The sequence below is a fragment of the Ursus maritimus genome, unplaced genomic scaffold, assembly GCF_017311325.1.
Source record: "Ursus maritimus isolate PB19 unplaced genomic scaffold, ASM1731132v1 scaffold_2, whole genome shotgun sequence".
NCBI classification, from domain to species: domain Eukaryota; kingdom Metazoa; phylum Chordata; class Mammalia; order Carnivora; family Ursidae; genus Ursus; species Ursus maritimus.
Genome location: NW_024424452.1, coordinates 10,046,248 through 10,059,883, shown reverse-complemented (window position 1 = coordinate 10,059,883; position 13,636 = coordinate 10,046,248). Strand labels below are relative to the sequence as shown.

General features: G+C 41.2%; 1 long non-coding RNA gene across 1 annotated transcript; it reads right to left on the bottom strand.

Moving 5' to 3' along the window:
* Positions 1-5,082: 5,082 nt before the first annotated feature.
* LOC103670160 lies at positions 5,083-10,942 on the bottom strand. Its single transcript, XR_570502.1, has 3 exons — positions 10,901-10,942; positions 9,944-10,055; positions 5,083-5,122 (listed from the first exon to the last, which is right to left on the bottom strand). It is a non-coding gene; the product is annotated as an uncharacterized LOC103670160 (long non-coding RNA).
* Positions 10,943-13,636: the final 2,694 nt, after the last annotated feature.

Genomic DNA, 13,636 nt, shown 5'->3' with positions numbered 1-13,636 from the left:
CCGGCGCACCCACTTCTGGCCTCTGCCTAGACCCCCGGCGAGGGCCTGGCCTAGGAGAGCCTTGGCGGAGTGAGGGCCAGCCTCTTCTGCATGCTGCCCGGGCAGTGGGCCTTGCCAGGTGTCAGACTCAATTTCCCGACCGTCCTTGTTTAGAGAACCAAACGTCTCGTCCCTCCACCCAAGGCAGGTCCTCCCAGGCCGCTTCCTTGGCAGCATGAAGACCCCTGGGGGCTCCAGTCAGACTCACCAGTAGGGCAGGGTGGGGGCAGAATGCAGAAAGGTCACTCATCCAATTTGTCACCCACCTCTGATCAGGCTGCCAGCCTGGAGGGAGGCAACGCTGCTGGATGGAAGGGCCGGGGAGGGGGTGGCTGCAGGCAGTCGGGGGAACGCAGGGACAGGGGGTCCAGAGACAGGGGCTTCAGGCCCCTGACTCACCCTGTCCCGTGGGCAAGACGGGCCCGGCGTTCCACTGGTAAATAAGGTCAGTGAGTAACAGGACTTTTGAGGTCCATCCCACCTCCCGTTAGTCAGCAAAGTTCCCTCCCACAGCCAGTCCCATATCCCTTGCTCATTGTACTCATTGGTTTTTTTTTTTTTTAAATAACAGCTTTATTGTGATATAATTCATGGGCCATATAAATCATTCATTTAAAGTGCACAATTCAATGATTTTTCATATATTTGCAGAGTTGTACGGCCATCTCCACAGTGAATTTTAGAACATTTCATCACCCCTTCGGTGATCACCAACGCCCAGTGCCCAATCCTTCCAGCCCCCACCCCTGCCCCCACTAGCCCTAAGCAGCTACTAATCCACTTTCTGTCTCCATAGACTTGCCTTTTCTGGACGTTTCATGGGATCATTGCTCCTTTCAAGAGGGAGGGCACTGGGCAAACTGCTGCCCCCAAACCAACTCCTCTCCGAGGCCCCATCCTGCCCTGGGCCCGGGCTCTGCACTGCTGGGACTCTGGGCTGCAGACTGTCCCTACCCACTCCATCCATCCTGAGTCTTTTCTCTCCCTCTCCTTCTCGGTGACTCCTTTCCTCCTCCCCCAACACCCACCAGCCAACCCCCTCTCCCAGGGGTTTTCTCTCCCTCTCCTTCTCGGTGACTCCTTTCCTCTTCCTCCCCCAACACCCACCAGCCAACCCCCTCTCCCATTGTCCACTTCTTACCTCCTTCCCATGGTGGGACTCTCCTAAAGTAAACATCCAATTCAGTCACCCTGACCCAGCACAAAACCTTTCCACGAGTCTCCATTACCCTCAGGGTATAGCCCAAACTTCTGCCCCGAGCACCCGCCTTCGATGTGTTCTAGTCTGGGTCACCCTGAATGCAGTGTCTAAACAAGGGTGTGCATTTGGGGGGTGATTCCAGGAGACAGGAGGGAGGAGAGGGAAAGCATGAAGGCCCTATGGATGCTCTCAAGATTCGCTATAGGCATCGGGGGCTCAATTTTGCCAGAAACTCCAGGCTAAGAGAGCCCCTGGCTCAGAAGACTCAGACAGAGAAAGATGCTGTGGTCAATGCTGTGAAAGCACCCCACCCAAATCCCATTGCCAGGCTCAGCGCCCACACGACTCTGAGCTGTGGACATTGGCCTTTCTCCAGAGAACAGCCCTCAGTTTATGGGAGCCATTAGCCTGGAAGGTGAGTGGCCTACAGTCTATGATCAACTGAAAGGGGGACTTCCTTGCCTCAGGTGGGACGGGGTCAACACTGGGGTACAGTTTATGTTCCAGATCTTCCCTGTGGATCAGGCCAAGAACAAACTTTCCCTGAGGCCACATTCTGCTTCCCTCTCTCAGGAGATCATGGCACCTAATCCTCAACTCAGGCTCTGCATCTGGGAACCCAACTGAGCCAGGCACATGTGTGTGAGGCGAGACTGTTGGCATCAGTCAGATCTGTCCACCAAAGCAGAGGTGGAGAACTTAGGGGGGCTGCTATACCAGATTCGGAGCTTTTAACCACAGAGGCCCAACACCTCCTTATGTCTCATCTCCTATCTCATCCCTCCCAAACTCCAGCCAAATACGGTAACTGAGAAAGAAATGTGTCCTTGGAGAAATGTTGTGCCCACCCCTTGCCATGACTGTCTTAATCTGATCGGGACCACAAACACTACAAGGCCATGAGAAAAAGAACTTGGCTACATGTGATCCTAGGAATAGAGTGAGAAGGGCCGACTTGGAGGCCAGCAGCTCTGGGCAGAGTCTGGCTGGGGGTGACCAAGCAACTGGTGCTGGAAGGTCAGATTGGAAAAGGAGAGCAGAGGATCCCAAAGGCAGGTATCAGCCTTGAGGGTGGCCCATGAGAGAGTAGCAGTGTGCTCACATGACATTCAAAGTCCTGTGTGGGCAGGTGAGTAGCCCAGGGAGCTCAGGGCCAAATACAGATGCCAAGCAGGTGTGACTGGCTGGGTGGGCAGCTGAGACAGGAACTCAGGTCTGTTGCAAAAGGCCCAAGTCCCACAGTCAGGGAATGGGGTGAGGTCTGCCCTGTGGGAATGAGGCCATCACTCAGAAAGCAAACATGCAATTAGATCCAGAGCCAGGCTGACTTGAGGTAAAGCCCCAGAGGGATTGTCTAGAAGGGCTTAAATCCCTCTGCCTCAGGGCAGGCCCAGCTGGTCCTAAAGCCTGAGGTGGAGCCAAGCCCACAGGTGAGAGAGCAAGAGGCTAGAGATACAAGGAAAGAGAGCGGCAGAGCAGGAGGCAGGTGGCCCAGCTCTCTACACTCAGCAGATCTGAATAAAAGCCTGCTGACTGGCTCATGTAGTCATTCAACAGCTCTGAGCAGCAGTTACGGGCAACACCCATGCTGGGTGATTCAGGGTCCTGGACAGGTACTTAGCATCTCTGCTGGAATTGCTTGCATACTGGTTTCCTACAGACTCACTCAGGCTCCCGCCATAGCCCAGCACCCCAGAGCTAAAAGTACCTTGGGATCGAGGCATATGACCACTGACTATAGCCAAATTCGGGATACTTTAATAACTTAATGGTGGTGTATAAATTGCTTTTAAGTCTAGTATAAAGGTTAAAATACAAAAGACTTTAAAATAACTACACCTACAATAATTTGCTCATGGAAACAATTCCATCTATAATAGTATCAAAAAGGATAAAATACTTAAGAATAAAGATAGTCAAGGAGGTGAAAGATCAATACAGTGAAAACCATAGAACAATGATGAAAGAAATTGCAGAAGACCTAAATAATGGAAAGATAGCCCATGTTCATGGACTAGAAAACTTAACATTGTTGAAATGTCCATTTTATCCAAAGCGATCAACAGATTCAATACAATCCCCCTCAAAATTCTAGTGGCATTTTTCATAGAAATAGAAAACACAATACTGGAATTCATATGGGACCACAAAAGACACTGAATAGCAAGCGTAAACTTGAGCAAGAAGCTGGAGGCATCACACTTTCTGATTTCAAATTCTATTACAAATCTATGGTAATCAAAACAGTATGATACTGGCAAAAAACCCCAAATAAACAAACAAACAAAAAACGAAAAACAAACCCACCCAGACATATCCGACCAATGAAACAGAAGATAGAGCCCAGGAATATGCCCACGCATATATAGTCTACTAGTCTTAGACAAAGGTGCCAAGAATACACAAAGGGGAAAGGGTAGTCCGAGCAATAAACCATGTTGGGAGAATTGGATATCTACGTGCACAAGAGTGAAACTGGACCTTACACCTCACACAAAAACTAAACATAAGACCAGAAACTAAAACTCCAGGAAGAAAACACAAGGGAAAATCTTCTTGACATTGGTCTTGGCATTAAAAGCACAGGCAACGAAAGCAAAAATAAATAAATGGAATTACATCAAACTAAAGTTTCTGCATTGCAAAGGAAACAACCAACACAATGAAAAGGCAACATATGGAACGGGAGAAAATATTTGAAAACTGTACATTCAGTAAGGGGTTAATATCCAACATATATAAGGAACTCATACAGCTTAATAGGAAAAAAAAAAAAAAAGGAAAACGAGTATCCTAACTTTAAAATGGGTAAAGACCTGAATTGATATTTCTCTGAAGAAGACATACAAATGACCAACAGGTTAAAAAAAAAAAAAGACCAACGGGTAAATGAAAAGATACACAATAACACCAATCATCAGGGAAATGAAAAATCAAAACCACAATGAGATATCACCTCACACCTGTTAGGATAGCTATTACAAAAAAAAAATTTGTTTTAAATAACCATTGTTGGAGAAGATATAAAGGAAAGGGAACCCTTATACACTATGAGTAAGAACATAAACTGGAACAGCCATTATGGAACACAGTATGGAGTTTCCTCAAAAAATTAAAAATAGAACGACCACATGACCCAGCAATCCCAATCGGGATATATATCAAAAGAAAATAAAATCATTATCTCAGAGAGATACTGCACTGCCATATTTATTCCAGCAATTTTCAAAGCCAAGATCTAGAAACAAGCTAAGTGGTCATTGATGGATGAATGGATAAAGGAAATATGGCAGATATATAATGGAATATTATCCAGCCTTAAAAAGGAAGGAGATTCTGCCGTTTGTGACAATGTGGATAAACTTAGGAGACATTATGCAAAGTAAAATAAGCCATATACACAAAGAAAAATACTGTATGATTATTTATATGTGGAGTCGAAGAAAGTCAAACTGATAGTAACAATAGAATGGTAGTTACCAGGATTTGGGAGTTTGGTAAATTGAAGAGAAGTTAGTCAAAGGGTGGACATTTTCAGTTATGAAATGAATGAGTTCTGGAGACATAATTTATAGTATGGGAGCTATAGTTAATAATAATAACATATTGTATACTTGAAATTTGCTCAGAGAGTAGATCTCAAGTATTCTCACTTGAAAAAAAAATGTGTAACTATGTAAGATGGTGGGTACATGGACTAGCTTGATTGTGGTAAATATTTCGGGGTGCCTGGGTGGCACAGTCGTTAAGCGTCTGCCTTCAGCTCAGGGCGTGATCCCAGCGTTCTGGGATTGAGCCCCACATCAGGCTCCTCCGCTAGGAGTCTGCTTCTTCCTCTCCCACTCCCCCTCTCGTGTTCTCTCTCTCGCTGGCTGTCTCTCTCTGTCAAATAAATAAATAAAATTAAAAAAAAAATTTCACCATTTATACATATATCAAAACATCAATGCTGTATACTTTCTATGTGACAATTTTATTTGTCAATCATATCTCAGTAAAGCTAGGGGGAAAAAAGAAGAATTACATCAATTCTTCAAGAGCTCTTCCAAAAATAGGAGGCAACATTTCCCAACTCATTCTCTGAGGCCCTGATAACCAAAACCAGACAAAGACAATACAAGGAAAGAAAACTACAGACTAATAATCCTTACAAATACAGACACAAAAATTCTCAACAAAGTACTAGAAAATGAATCCACTAACATACAAAAAAGATTATACAGTGTGACCAAATGGGACTTATCCCAGGAATGCAAGGTCAATCCAACATGTGAAAATCAACCAAGTTGATACACGACACGAACAGAATATAGGGCAAAACCGCATAAGCATCTAAATAGATTCAGAAAAAGTGTTTGACAAAAGCCAACACCCTCTTCATAAAAAGCACACTCAACAAACTCGAAATAGAAAGAAGCTTTCTCAATCTGATAAAGAGCATCTATGAGAAATTCCCTGTTAACATCATGCATAGTGGTGAAAGCCTGAAAGCTTTCCCCCTAAGATCAGGAATAAGACCAGGATGTCTCCTCTCACCGCTTCTATTCAACATTGCGTTGGACATTCCAGTTAGGGCAGTTAGGGAGGAGAAAGAAATAAGGGCATTTAAGTAGAAAGGATGAGGTAGCATTATCTCTGTGTGCAGATGACAGCACCTTGTATATGGAAAATCCCAAGGAACACACACACACACATACACACACACACAACTATTAGAACTAATAAATCAACCAAGGCTGTAGAATACAAGAGAACTATTAACAAATCAATTGAATCTATATACACTGGAAATGAATACTTGAAAAATGAAATTAAGAAAACGATTCCTCTATCATATGCAAACATTCGCTCAAAGTTTCATGGATCTAACTGCAACCACTAGAGCTATAAAACTCTGAGAAGAAAATATAGGTGCAAATCTTTATGACATTGGAGTAGCAATGGTTTTTTAGACACAACGTGAAAAGCGTAAGCAACAATAGAAAAAACAAACTGGACTTCATCAAAATTTAAAACTTTTGTATTTCAAAACACCATCAAGAAAGTGCAAAAGACACCCCACAGACTGAGAGAAAATATTTGCAAACCATTTATCTAATAGAGGGCTGGTTTCCAGAACATATAAACAACTCTTACAACACAACAATAAGAGATAAATAACCCCATTTTTTTTAATGTGAAAAGGATTTTAATAGACCTTTCTCCAGAGAAGATATACTTACAAATGGCCAATAAGCACATGAAAAGAAGTTCAGACATCATTAGTCACTGAGAAAATGAAAATCAAAACCATACTATGATGTATCAAAACCACTGCGATGGCTATAATAAAAAAGAAAGACAATAAAAAGTGTTGACAAGACTATGGAGAAATTGGAACCTTCGTACGTTGCTGGCAGACATATAAAATGGTGCAGCCACTTTGAAAAACAGTTTGGCAGTATCTTGAGAAGTTAAACATAGAGTTACTAAAGGAGCGATTCTACTCGTATGTATATACCCAAGAGAATTGAAAACATATGTTCACAAATACTTGAACACAAATGTTCACAGTGATGTTGTTCACAGTCCCCGAACCTCATGCCCATCTCCTGATGATTAGATAAATAACATAGTATATCCATGCAGTGGAACCCTATTCAGCTGTGGAAATGAATGGAGTTCCGATACATACTGTAACAGGGACGCACTTTGAAAACAAGATGCTGAGTGAAAGAAGTCAGCCACAAAAGTCACATGTTGTATGATTCTGTTTATATGAAATATCTAGAATAAACAAATCTGTAGGGACAGAAAGTGGTTGCCAGGGGCTGGGAGGAGGGGAGAATGAAGGAGGAGTGTCTGCTAATTGGTACAGGGTTTCTTTGGAGGAAATGAAAAGGTTACAGAATTAGATAATGGTGATGAGTGCACAACACTGTGAATATATTACAAACCATTGAATGGCACACTTCAAAAAGGTGAATTTTGTGGTATGTGATTTATACGTCAATAAAAAAAGAAAAAAAGAAGATTTCCAACTGAGTCTATATCTACCAAAATTTGTATTTTAAAGTTAAAGTTCTCCAACAAGGCCCAAATGGCAGGAACTGGTAAATTCCAATGGCTCCAGTGGGTAAATACTAGTAAACAATTGAGGATGAGATGATAATAAGAAACTTTTAGAAAACACAGAGAGGGGAATACTTCCCAACTAATTTAATGAGGGCACTCTTACTCTGATATGAAACCAGACACAGATATTACAAGGAAGGAAACCCCTCACCAATGTAGATGAGGGATTTAGCAAGCCTTGGCCCTGGAGCCAAAGCCAGCCTGCAATCTGTTTATGTAAATAATGTTTTATTAAAACATAGCCACACCCATTAATTTACATATTATCCATTGCTGTTTTCATGCTTTGGTGGCAGAGTCATGGCACGGATTACATGGTCTGCAAAACCTCAAATATTTACTACCTGACTCTTTACAGAAGAAGCTGATTCCTGCTATAGGCCAATAGCTATCATGAAGAAAGCTGTAAAAATCCTTTAAAAGATTAGCAAATCAACCAAGAAATACATAAAACAGATAAAGCATTAAAATCAAGTGGAATTTATCCCAGAAATACAATGTTGGTTAAAAAAAAATTAGTCAATGTAATACAACCTATTAATGGACTAAAGGTCAAAAATGACACATTCATCTCAATAGTTGCAGCAAGAGGCATTTGATAAAATCCAACATTCATTTATAATTAAAATACTTTTCAGCAAACTAAAAATAGAAGGGAAATTTTCCTATCCAGCCTATAAGAAGTTTGGAAGTCACCACTCTGTCCTAACAACAAGCAGAAGATGGAATAAACTGAAAAATCAACAACTCTTTTTAGATAAATCAGAGAAGTGAGGTCACAGGGAAAACGGCTGTCCCCAAAATTGCAGAGACAGATGAATAACAGAGAATTTACAGCTTACTGGAGAGAGACCCATCAGCAGAAGAAACCAGCAGGAATCAGTGCTGGGGTAGAAACCTGAACTATAATTGACCAGTGCTGGGGGCTCTGGTGTGGATAAGTCTGAGAGATAAAACCTCCACAGGGATCCAGTCATAGGGTGAGCCCCCCCCCCCAACTTTTGTGACTTTTACCTCCTGGAGCTCTACCAGCTTCTCGCAGTGAATATCAGAGAAAAATTCCCTCTTGCTTCTGGCAGACGGAGGGGAAAACAAGCCATTATGAAACACACCAGAGCATTCTGTTCTTCTTAACAAAGCCTGCCCTCAGGAGCAACTGTCTAACCAGAGCCTCACTTGCTGGGATTTTATCAGAGCCTAGCTGACTTGGGGGAAGGGAAATACCCAACTGCAGCCCCCTCTTGCCATCCTGTCCCACCTAAGTGGAATTAGGTAATGGGGATGGTTGCACAACCTTGTGAATAGACCAAAAACGATTGAACGGTCCACTTTAGAAAGGTGAATTTTGTGGTATGTGAATTATACCTCAATTAAAAAAAAAAGGAAAAGTAGAAAATCTGAAAAAGTCTGTCTCTACTAAAAGTCATGTTTTATAGTCAAAACTTATTCCATAACATTTTCACTTAGAAGAATATCAATCATACAGGGTTTGCTCTCAGACCCCGATGGAATCAAAGTAAAATCCATAACAGAAAGATGGTTAAAAGATCCCCAAATACCTGGAGATTAAAAAACCCACTTCTCAACAACACATGTGTCAAAGAAGAAACCTCAAGAGAAATTTAAAAATATGTTGAACAAGATGAAATGAAAACACTGCTTATCAAAATTTGTGGGGTGCAGTGAAAGCAGTGCTTAGAGGGAAATTTATAGCACTGAATGTATTGAAAAAGAAAGATCAAAAATCAATCAACTAAGCCTCCACCTTAGGAAACTAGAAAAAGAAGAGCAAATTAAATCCACAGTAAGCAGAAGAAAAGAAATAATAAATATGGGAGCAGAAATCAATTAAATTGAAAACAGGAAATCAAGAGGAAATTAATAAAACCAAAATCTGGTTCTTTAAAAAGATCAATAGAACTGATAAACCTCTGAACCAGGCTAACTAAGAAAAAGAGAGAAAGGACCAAATTACTAATTATCAGAATTGAAATAGGAGAAAGTTATATAGATGCCCTAGACGTTAAAGGGATAATAAAGGAATATTATGATCAATTCTATGCCCACAAATTTGACAACCTAATGAAATGGATCAATTCCTTGAAAGACACAACCTGCCGTAACTCACATGGTAACAATCTGAGTAGACCTATACCTATTGAAGAAATTGAATCCGTAATTAATAACCTTCCCAAACAGAAAGCACCCCAACTCCAGTGGGTTCCCTGGTAAATTCTAACCATGAGTTCCATTTTTTCAGGAGATATGGAACCATCCCAGTTATCTGTTTCATCATTTTGGTAGATGTGTTTATTGAGGAATTAGTCCTGTGGGCTCCACTGGGATGTCTTCCACCACTATCACAGAACGATCGGGGCTGTGGCATGACAGATTGGAGAAAAGAAAAGGAAAAAAAAAAAGATTTCTTTCCTCTCTCTGAGCTTAGGAAGTCCCTTCCCTGCTCCTCAGGCCAGAACTAGAAGGTTTTGCCTGGACTTCTCATTGTTTATGCCAATGTCAGTTTTTGGTTTAGGTTGTACTGTGCTCGGACTGCAAGATAGCATGGGGGGGGGGGATCGGTAGACTCACCGGTGGTTCAGTGGTACTCCAAATTTTTGTCTTCTTTCCCAATGTTCTTGCTAATATTGACTTTTCATAGTCCTCGGATAGATGTTCCATGCGTTCGGTCCAGGTTTTACAGCTATATTCAGTAGGAGAGACAGGGTGGAGCGCACGTACTCCATTTTACCCAGAACCGAAACTTAAAGATTTCCCTAGACATACGAAAGCTGAAAGAATTAATCACCAGCAGATCTTCTCTTCAAAAAATATTAAAGGAAGTCCTTCAGACAGAAGAAAATTGATACCAGATGGAAGTATGAATGTACATAAAAGAATGGAGAAGATCAAAAATGGTAAGTCTGTGGGGAAACATCAAAGACTTTTTTCTTATTTTTAAAAATCTTTTCGAAAGATAATTCACTAGTTAAAGCAAAAGTAATGACAATGTATTGTGGAGTTCATAACATGTACATGCACAATATATGACAACAAGAGCACAAAGGCTTAGAAGGGGAAAAATTCAAGTATAATACGCTGTATCTTTATGCTATATTTTAAGTGGTATTATGTTTCTTGATGGCAGACTAATAAAGATGCATACCATAAGCCATAAAGTAAGCACTAAATCATAAAAAGCTAAGAGTTATACCAAATAAACTAATGAATGAGATAAAATAGAATCATAAGAAAATATTCGATTAATTCCAAAGAAGGTCCAAAGAGAGGAAAAAGGCAACAAAGAACAGATGGGTCAAATAGAAAACAAATAACAGGATGGCAGATTCAAATCCCACTATGTCAATAATAACGTAACATGCAAATGGTTTATAGGGGGTGAGGCAAACTCTGTCTGCAGACCAAAACTTGCTTGGCCCTGAAGCTAAGAAAGATTTGTACATTTCCCAAGTGGTGTTAAAAAAAGAAGAGAAGAAGGGTATGTAGCAAAGACCATATGTGACCCGCAAAGCCAAAAATATTTATTACCTGGTCCTTTACAGAAAACGTGCTTCGGGGCGCCTGGGTGGCTCAGTTGTTAAGCGTCTGCCTTCGGCTCAGGGCGTGATCCCAGCGTTCTGGGATCGAGCCCCACATCAGGCTCCTCTGCTATGAGCCTGCTTCTTCCTCCCCACTCCCCCTGCTTGTGTTCCCTCTCTCACTGGCTGTCTCTCTCTCTGTCAAATAAATAAATAAAATCTTTAAAAAAAAAAAAAAGAAAGAAAGAAAAGAAAACGTTCTTCAACTGCTGGCCTAAATGCCCCCAATTAAAAGTGAAAAGGTAGAGACTATCAGATTGGATAAAAAAGCAAGACCCAACTATGCTGCCTAAATAAACCAAAGAAATTAAAAAATGAAAAAAAATATGGTCATAGAAAAAAGTGTATACATATGAATATAATATATAATGTAATACAATCAGTCTCTGCACCCAGTTCCTGGCATAGAGCTCCTAAAACCCTTGTAATTTCCTACGTGATAAGAGCACAAGGAGCATCTTTTGTTTTAATATTTGGTCTTTGACCCCAGTTCCTGATGCAGAGTTCGTATATCCCTTGGGTGACAGAATTGTCTTTTGTTCTAATGAAGTGGTACTAGGTAAGCTCCTGGATGGGGGCTGGTCATCAGAAAGACCAAACCATAATGGGGAGGAGTTTGGAACTTTGAGCCCCGCCCTCCATTCTTCAGAGAGGGAAGTGGGACTGGAAATGGGGTTAGTAATGACCATGCCTTTGGCAATGATCATGCCCACATGAGGAAGCCTCCATAAAATTCCCAATGGTATGGGATTCAAAGAGCTTCTGGGATGGTGAACACATGAAAGTACTCAGAGAGTTCAGGCCTGAGGAGGGCATGGAAGTTCCGTGTCCCTTCCTACATCCCTTGCCCCATGCAGCTCTTCTATCTAGATGTTTACCTGTATCCTATATCATATCCTCTTCTAATAAACTGGTAAATGGTTCTGTGAGCTACTCTAGCAAATTCATCAAAACTGAGGAAGAGGTTGAGGGAACCTCAGATTTATAGCTGATTAGTCAAAAGCACAGGTGACAGCCTGGACTTACAGTATATTTTATATTTATATGTAAATATGTATATTTATTTATATATTTATATATAAATATATGTATTTATAAACTATACAAATATAAAATATATAAATATTTATTATATTTTTGCATATAATTTATATATATCTAACTCTTTATTTTTTTAAAGATTTTATTTATTTATTTATTTGACAGAGAGAGAGACAGCCAGCGGGAGAGGGAACACAAGCAGGGGGAGTGGGAGAGGAAGAAGCAGGCTCCCAGCGGAGCAGGGTTCTTGACCTGGGGCTCGATCCCAGGACCCTGGGATCACGCCCTGAGCTGAGGGCAGACGCTTAATGACTGAGCCACCCAGGCGCCCCTATATACATCTAACTCTAACCAAAGTAAAGCCAGAGTGCCTATATTAATAATAGACGAAGTAGATTTTGAGACAATATTACCAGAGACAAGGAAGGTTATTCCCTAATAATGAAGTTGTCAATTTATTAAGAGGATATAACAATCCTAAATGATATGTTCCTAATAACAGGGATTCAAAATACATGAAGCAAAAACTCCATAGAGAAACAGACACGTCAACAACCATAGTGATAAAATTCAACACTAGTCCTTTGACAATTGGTAGAACAGCACATGGATAATCGGTAAGGATGTAGAAAATCTGAACAACACTTTTTTTTTTTAATCAATTTTGGAGACTTAATTTATTTTTTTAATTAATTAATTTATTTTTTTAAAGTTCCATGATTTATTACTTGCGTATAACACCCAGTGCACCATGCAATACGTGCCCTCCTTACTACCCATCACCAGTCTATCCCATTTCCCAACCCCCCTCTGAAGCCCTCAGTTTGTTTCCCAGAGTCCATAGTCTTTCATGGTTCCTTTCCCCTTCTGTTTACCTCGCCTTTCTTCTTCCTTTTCTTCTCCTACTGATCTTCCTACTTCTTATGTTCCCTAAATGAGTGAAACCATATGATAATTGTCTTTCTCTGCTCGACTTATTTCACTTAGCATTATCTCCTCCAGTCCCGTCCATGTTGCAGCAAGTGTTGAGAATTCGTTCGTTTTGATGGCTGAGTAATATTCCATTGTATATATGGACCACAACTTCTTTTTTTTTTTTAATATTTTTTATTATCTTACATTAGTCACCATACAGTACACCCCTGGTTTCTGATGCAAGGTTCAATGATTCATTAGTTGCATATAACACCCAGTGCACCATGCAATATGTGCCCTCCTTACTACCCATCACCAGTCTATCCCATTCCCCCACCCCCCTCCCCTCTGAGGCCCTCAGTTTGTTTCTCAGAGTCCATAGTCTCCCATGCTTCACTCCCCCTTCTGATTACCCGCCTTTCTTTATCCCTTTCTTCCCCTACTGATCTTCCTAGTTCTTATGTTCCATAGATGAAAGAAATCATATGATAATTGTCTTTCTCTGCTTGACTTATTTCACTTAGCATTATCTCCTCCAGTGCCTGGACCATATCTTCTTTTTTTTTTTAAAGATTTTATTTATTTATTCGACAGAGATAGAGACAGCCAGCAAGAGAGGGAACACAAGCAGGGGGAGTGGGAGAGGAAGAAGCAGGCTCCTAGTGGAGGAGCCTGATGTGGGGCTCGATCCCATAATGCTGGGATCAGGCCCTGAGCCGAAGGCAGACGC